The following is an 8,609-nucleotide window of genomic DNA, read 5'->3' as shown; positions in this document are numbered from 1 at the left end:
AAAAACTAAAATTTAAATTCAGAGAATCGCTGCATTGGTAAGCGAGATACAGCAATGCAAAGCCAAAATTGGGTGACTTTTTTAAAGTAAGAATTTTTTCTACCGGAAGTTCCGGGATAGCGGTCAAAACTTCCTTTGGACCATCAAAAAATTATACATCCATGGATAGATTTATTCTTGACAATTCCAAATATTATAAAATCACCGCAATATTTGGAATCTGTCACAAGTTATAAGCATTCTAAAAAGAGCTCTTTTTCGGGACTTTTTTCATTCGGAATCAGCTACTGGTGAGCTTGTAGAATATTTTGAGTAAATTTTTAGATATTGAGAAATTAGAATAAATTATTTATACAATGAATTAAAATTTATCGAAATCGGTCAATATTTGCGGCCAGGAGAACGTACGTAAACTACAGGTCATATTTCTCTAAAATAGATTTGTACGGAAATTTTGCGAACGGCTTTGGAAGGAAACAAAATCCGGGCAACCGGGCTACATCGGACTTATCCAAAAAACATTATATATATTCGGGCAAAACCGGGCAATCTGGCAAACTTATTCTAGAATAATGTTGCCAGACTGCTGATTTTATCTCGGTTAGCCTGGATATTTAATACAAAATTTGACAAATTCCTTTCCGGTCCGGTTGCCCAGGTTTCATTGAAAAAGTCCAGATTTTGCGAAAATTTATTCACTTTACGCCAAAAAAAAACAAATTTTATTTTTTTTTATCTATGCGTCAAAAACGAATGTTTTAGCAAGTTTAAAAAATAATCATTAAAAGTTTATGGAAGCCTAAAATACGATTAAAAAACTGCTTATGGCATTTATTGTCTTGATTTGTTTTGAAAAATTCCTGGGTTTTGACCAAATTTGCTCGGATATTGCCCGGATTTTTAGTCGACAATTTTGTCAACAAATCCCCAGATTTTGCTACGATTTGAAATCCGCTGATTGATGAAAAAAAAGTTTTTTTCGAGTTTTCGTTCTTGATTTTTGTTGAGTAACTCTTGGGTTTTGATCTTATTTGACCGGATATTGCCAGATTTTTGATAGACAATTTCGAAAACAAATGCCCGGATTTTACTAGGTTTTGGGATCAATTTCCCGGATTTTGCCAGGATTTTTGATAAAATAGCCCAGATTTGTCAGGCCCGGGTACGTGCTGAAACATCCTGGCAACCTTATTCTAGAATAAGGTTGCCAGATTTTTTTCAGCACGTATCCGGGCCTGACCAATCTGGGCTTTTTTTTATCAAAAACCTGGCAAAATCTGGGCAATATTATCGAAAACCTAGCAAAATCCGGGCTTTTCTTTTCGAAATTGTCTACCGAAATTCCGGGCAAATAAGGTCAAAACCCAAGAGTTACTCAACAAAAATAAAGAAAAACAAACTTGACAATTTTTTTTCGTCAACACTTATCAGCATATTTCAAATCGTATTTTAGACAGGTATGATTATATTTATAGTACTTGCTCAAAAAAAATCGTTATGGGCGCATTAATAGAAACTTTTTACAACACCATTTGTTTTTTTTTTGTATGATTTGGCAAATAAAGTGAATAAATCCGGGCACAATATGAGCAATTTTGGCAGAAAGCATCCCAAAAACCCCTTTTTTATTTCATATAAAAAGACTATTAAACTTACTTATAACGTTCAATTGATTTTTTTTTGTTTCGATTATAGTCGTTTTACCATCTTTATGGCATTTGCGACTTTATCAACGTTGCAGTTGGCGGACAGTTATTGAAAAACTTATCCGGTACAACTGTGTTCGATGTTTACTCTTGGGCTCGAACTCGCGGACATCGGCTCAGGAGACAACAGACTTGCCAACTGAGCTATATCACAAGCCCATAACGTTCAATTCAGAATACGCATTTTAATTTTGAAGTTGTTTAAAAATGTCCACAACATAAAAGCTCTTGATCACATGCGATTCCTTCTACCCAAAGTGATCTATCTGTGGTCTTTCCTCCTATCAATATTTTTATTTTTGCCTAATAAAAATGTGTTCTGAGTGTTCATTTTTTCTTAGGGAGGATTTTTGGGCACGGGAAATGTGTGTTCTTTCTTAGTAAAGATGAAATCCATTTTAAAACTATGTAGATAATTGCTCATACATCATTTTAAAGTGAGTCAAAACTTATATTATTTTAATTTCTTTAGTTTTTGAAAGGCCAGCTAGTCACAAACATAATCATGTATTTTTATGCTAGTCAATTCAGGTTGGAAATAAGAAAAAAAATCTGTTAAATATACTGTTTAAATATACTCTGACATTGAATTATTTTGCTGAAACATTGAAGTTTGAATAAAACTCAGTAGTTTAATGATTTTATCACGATAAAAAATGCAAACCAGATCTGATCATTGAATGTATGGGAGAGTGGGGAATTATGGGCCACTTTTTTTCGTTGTTCCATAACTTCTTGATTATAAAAGATAAAATGAAAATAAAAAATGGTATGGTTTTATACATTTTCAAGGTATTATGAGTTTTTTTTTATAATTTTTAATAAGTTCTTTCCCCAAATTCTGACTGTTTGAAAAAAAGCAATATTTTTTGGATTTTGAAAAATGGTGGGGAATCGTGGGCCACCAAATCCAAATTGACCAAACAACATGCAAAGTTTATTAGTTGCTTATGCTTGCTTATGCTTATGATACATACACAGCCAGAACTTGTCAGCATCCCGGTGAGTAGTAAAAGTACATTTACTACCCATCTTTACTCGGCCGGGCCCACTGTGCAGTATAAGACGCAGAGACAACTGGAACACAGGGAGGAAGAAACGTGGACAACAGTACCATACGTTCCTGTGATTTTGAATATACAATTAAAAATACCAACGTTGGGAGCACATATGCTAAAATTTATGGTACTCCTTGACGATGGTCCTTGAAATTTCCTTCTTCTGTGGCTGGAAATGAGGTATTTCAGCATAAAAGTTCAAAACAATAGCAAATGGATTGGTTGAATTTGAATGAGATGTTTTATGGTTAAAATTCATTTCTAAATTTTAGGCATGTTTTGAATTTCTGTACGCTATCATTTCTGGTCAAAGACCTTGGTTATAGCGCAGTTACTCGCTCTTGAAAATAAAAATTAAAGAAAAGAGAATCCTAATTAGTAATAACAGCCACAAAACCTTTTAAAATTTACTTTTAGAAAGATTTTGTGGTGAAAATTTAATATTTCAATTCATTATGACCAATTTACACGTTTTCAACCATTCACCCTGCCGATTAAATAGTTTACATATATGAATGGTTATCATAAATAAATAAATAAAATATAATTTTATAAAATACTACATATCCATGTTATGTAATCTACAATATGCAATCAGTCAAGATTTATTAAAACAAAAATAATTCAAAACAAAGACTTATCTGCATGATTTATCCGAGCCATGAACACCGGAACTTCTGTTGTTCTTCTTTAAGGAATTTGCTGAAAATCGTAGCAATCATTGCAATTCTGTGAAGGTTCCATCACCATTGCAGAGAAGCGCCCTTTTCACCGACGTTTTCACGAATATTCACCGTTAACCTGTGGCCTTAGGCCTGTGGAATTTAGGCTAAGCATCAGGGCTCAAACGTAATACTTAGTGTACGGTTCTGTTAATTCCTTCTCATATGCCAACAAACAAAATTTGCTAAATATGGTTTCCGCATGAGTTTTTTTTTTTCAAAAAATACTTGACCGACATACTGATGTTAATACATCAAAACTTTAACCTTTCTCACTCGCGTTGAACACTTGTTTTAGCTTATTATCCCCAGATTTATTGAAATACCTACTTATTATCAGGAATTAGTAAACAAAATCTATTCGCGCTCAGAGGCCCTTTTTTAATCCCACTTACAGTTCACATCTTCACACAACAACTGATAAATATTACACTTTTCACTGCAATACCTGGTTACCTTAGAGCTAAACAACGAATTTATGACTAAAATACAATCACGTTCACTTTATATTATTCAAATTAAAGAATTTTAATTTTGCAGCTCCAAAATAACGCGTGGAAAAATAAATTTCGAAGAATAACGAAGCAAAACGCGACCGTGACAAAAAAACACAACCGCACTCGAGCAACGCCAACTTAGTTCCTCCACAACATGCAAAGTTTATTAGTTGACCCGAAACTGTGATTTCCAAATTCATTTCGTTATTTTGAAGCAATTTCAGATGATGAAATAAAAAAGAGAGCTGTGTATGATCGCATAGATTCCAAAACCTGGCTCGCGAACGTTTTGGCAAAATTTCTTATATAGGATTTACAAAATATTTGTCATAACTCTTCATTTGGCATAAGAAAACTTTACAGATAGGAAAAACGTATTTTAAGTTCTGAATGTGCATAAAAACATAAAAATATAGGTGGTTCAAGATGAGTGGCCCACGATTCCCCACAAGCTATGATTTGCAATTTGGTTGCGTTTGTGTGACTTATTGATGTTTCATCAAAAATTCCTTTTCCATGTGAAAGATCATGACAAAGCTAAGATCGTAAGAGTATGAGCATATTTTTGTTATGCACTTTAGGTTCCCCAGCGATGAAATTAGCGGGTGTTTTTATAATTATGTAAGTAAATTTTTTTAAATTTTTTTTAGCTTGATAAATAAAAGAAGCATATGATGCGTATTTCAGTCAACAACATATAGAAATATATGTTCACGCAATGCGACGACGATGACAGTTGGTTTGAGATTTTTTTATCAACACACATCTGAGATATTAAAATTGGCCTACGTTTCCCCATGGCCCACGATACCCCACTCTCCCCTACTTATTAACACTTTAATGCCCAAGGTTTAAAAAAGTCAGTCCTCAAAACTCAAACAGCTGTAACTTTTATTTCCCTGGGCCGAATTTCACCAAACAAAGGCTGTTTGAATAAAAAAAAAGTGGTCAATCAAAGTTGCGTATAAATCGATTATTTGTTGATTAAAATAATCAAAGTATCTTTCTTTATGAAGTTCAATATGTTAAAAGACGGAAAAATATTCAGTTAAGTTTTCAGTCGAAATTGGCGAGCCTTTCGTTTGACGCCTGCCATTTCTTCGCCGCAGAATGCCAATTTGCTTTGAACTTCTTCTCGCTGCTAACAGTTTTTTGGATCTTCTTTAAGTTCTGCTTTCCTATCGCCCAAAATTTTTCGATTAAGCAAAGTTTGGGTGTGTTGGTAGGGTTCTTATCCTTTGGCATAACCTGAATGTTGTTAGCCGCATACCACACCATGGCCTTTTTTCCACAATGGTAGGATTGAATTTTAAAATAGCATGTTTGAGGACCTGAAGTAATACTTATCTTACGTGAAAATTTCTCAGGAATTCAATTATGCCATCAGATTTTACCTGAGAAATCTGACAAAAATGTTGTTTTGCCTGAAACAGAATTTATGCAAAAAAAATTTGCAAAAATGTAATGGAGAAATTAATCAGGTTTTAATGTGTTAAATTAGAATAAAAAAAACACGTCAAACTTTGGCGTTGATGTTCTAGATTTTCCCACTGTGTTGAACCTTTTGGTTCTTTATGGGAAATTAAATAATTGTTAGTTTCATAAGCTTTTTTACGAATATTTTTATTCTATAAAAATTTCTCTGATCGATTTCAAACCCCGCTTGAGATCGATTGCACACCGTGTGTGCAATGAAAATTTTCTGCTGTTATCAGAATAATCTTTCATTGTGAGTTTACATCAGAATATCATCAGAGTAACTAAACCAGCATTTAACTTCAAGAACTTATTGTTGGAAATGGTTGCCAATTATTTCAACGTTTCGTAATCTGTCAAAACCATTTACAATATCTGTGTAGACCAGATCAGAAACACATAAACCATCATAGAGTGCTCTTATCTGTTACACCAATTTGACATCATTATTGATGGGAATCCAAAATATGTTTAAGTTTTTTTAACGACAGCTGAGATTTCCTGGTTTGAACTTGATAGATTATAGACTTGCAAAGCTAATTATAAAAGAAAAATAAAGTAACATTGGCTAATTCGCATGTTTTTAATCTTTCTGTATCGCGCAAAATAACTGTAATGGATCCCTTCCAGGAATCCAACAAATAGTTCAAGCTATTTTAATTTTGAAATACATAACGACGTAATAAAACACAAAGCACACGCGATAAGAAGAGTGATTAGCTCGACATAACCCCGGTTGTTATTCCTGTAATAAATTCCAATCTAAAGAGGGTTACCCGTTCATTGATCATTCTAAAGTAAATCAAACGACACTCGCAAAGACGACGACTCAAATTTGTAATCAAAGAACTCAATTACAGATGAAAAAAAACAGCCAGCCAAGCCAAAGGTTAATCTGACTTCTGCCCCACCGCAACCGAACATTCTTGAGCATGTGTTAAACATTGTTTTTTCTTCGCTATTCCTCGCTTCGCTTCGATCGAGGGGTTTTTGCGTCTTCCATAGGTTTGTGTTTCGTCAACGACTTGACACGATCGCCGACAAGACTTGAACAAGTGCAGTTCCTCGCCTTCTTCCAGCGACTGCAAACGAGGACGTTGATGTCACCGAGAAGCGCCACCAGTTCAGTTCAAGCGAACGAACGGAAAAGAGAAATCGACGAAGAGCGAAATCGATGAACGTGAGCTGAAGAGAGAGAACCTTTGGCTCTCGCTCTCTGTTTTGTTCGAAGCGACGCTTCGATCGTTCTTCGATGAAGCAAAGCGAAGCATGGCGATGGAGAGGGACGTCGATGCTAGAGAATTTCTGGGCTGGCTTAAGCTAAATCTGGATGCCGGAACAAGCCGGAGCGTCGCAGCAAACGAGCGAGTTAGTTCAAGTTAAGCCGTCTCCGCGATTGGAAGTTTTCCAAAAGTAGTGCACCGGGGAGTACGTTAAAAGTTTGTGAGCAGAGTTCTGCTTGGTTGTTGTCAACCGATAAGTTGGATAGTGCTGTAGTGCTTACAGCAGCAGTGAAAATAAGCGCAAACGCGGCTGACGCGGACACAAGCGTCAGCATTGTTGTGTTTTTTTTTCTGATTTGTGACAGTTGAAGTGCAGTCAGTCCTCCTCAGTGGAAGTGTCCAGCTAGTCGCGATGATAATGCGGCTATTTTGATTTCGCTGACTGGAAGTAATTTGAACCAGAACCAGAACGTTCGACTCGTGGTGGATGAATGTGCAAGGAAAGTGGCGTTCAGTGTCTTATCAGTTGCTGAAAGTTTTGCACCAACACTGTGGGTTTCTATTCTTGGTTTTGCTGAGCAATCTGAGGAATGTCTCTCTTGTTTATGTGAATTGTTGCATTATTGAAAACGGAAAAATCAGACCGTGATAAGTGGCAACGACTCAAAGAAGCGAAATTTATTGTTATTGTTTTGTCGGCGACTAAAAAAAAAGCAATCGAAACAAAGTGAAATATGCAAAAAGCTGTCGCCGAAGTCGAAAGTGAGTGAGCGATAATTCGCTGCAAATAATCGACCCCAAACGAGTGAAGTGATGAAAAAATCATTTAAAGCAGCGATCCAATTTACAACAAACGAAGGGGGTGAATCAAATTGAGCGAGAAGCCGCCACCGAAACACAACACAACTCAAGTCATCTTCTATTTGGGATTAAATTTTAAAAAGCTACCAAAATAAGGAAAAACATCAACCGACAATAAGACCGAAGAAAGTGAGTGAGTTTCGAACGAAAAAAGTTTGTGTGAATAACATCGGCTTATAACTGATGTCTTGAGATACAGGGAAGAAGTCTGAACAATCGAGATCGACTGTCGATTGTCGATTTGCCGGCGAAAAGCGTGGAATAATACGCAGATTTTTTTTTCGTGAGCTACTGAACGGCAGAAGCGCTTACTAAACCGTGACAGGATACCTTATTGGATTTTTTTCCGAGTTGCTGCTCCTCCCTTTGATTGGAAATTTGAATAACCGAACAGCATCGAAACGAAGGTAAGTTATCGAAATGTTTGAATGGAAGGGTTTTTCTTTGGTTAAAAATTTCCTTACAAATGGTTTTTGAGTCAATGTTATGATACCCAAGGAAAAGGGGATTGTGATTGGCTTTTCGTTGGAAAGTCCAATTTTGAAAAGAAAAAAAAATTGCTTGTAACAAACATTATATAAACACTAAGACGAACTAATTGAAATCCAACTGAGAGGTGACGAGTCACTAAACTTGACTCAGACCCCTGGAAGGGGTCTCATAAAACCAATCAAGTCTTGGAGATCAGCAGGTGTTCAACCAAGACCTGACTCATTCTAGATTCATCTTGAAGTTATGCTCGGCAGCCGCCGCCGGCTAAAATAGTCATGCTTCGCCAAGTTCGTTTTGGCATGTTTTCTCCGCAAATGATTCATCATTGTGCTACCTTCTGCTACCATTATCATTCCTAGACGCCTTGCTCATCTCGCGTGAAGAATGACATCACATTTTTGATACGTAATCAAACCTTCGACAACAAAAACGGAACCATAAAAAGTGTTAAAGAATTGGAGAAGAAAGAGAACTGATTATCACAGACTCGGCACAGGTCCTCACCCTTCCGAGAATTCCTTGAAGTAGGGGTACCTGTCCGATGAGATGATTCAAAGAAAAACAGTCAAGAATG

The 8,609-nt window shown here is 36.0% G+C and overlaps 1 protein-coding gene across 1 annotated transcript in view; it reads left to right on the top strand.

The window, feature by feature from the left end:
• Nucleotides 1–6,843: 6,843 nt before the first annotated feature.
• The window catches only part of LOC129747647 (uncharacterized), a 49,171-nt gene continuing 47,405 nt past the window's right edge, over nt 6,844–8,609 (top strand). Inside the window, exon 1 of the mRNA XM_055741947.1 lies at nt 6,844–7,950. The gene's annotated coding sequence lies outside the window, so the exon portion shown is untranslated. The remainder of the gene's footprint in view (nt 7,951–8,609) is intronic.

Source organism: Uranotaenia lowii, chromosome 2 (genome assembly GCF_029784155.1).
Source record: "Uranotaenia lowii strain MFRU-FL chromosome 2, ASM2978415v1, whole genome shotgun sequence".
Taxonomy (NCBI): Eukaryota; Metazoa; Arthropoda; class Insecta; order Diptera; family Culicidae; genus Uranotaenia; species Uranotaenia lowii.
The sequence above is the reverse complement of the archived record's forward strand: the minus strand, read 5'-3'. Positions and strand labels throughout refer to the sequence as shown.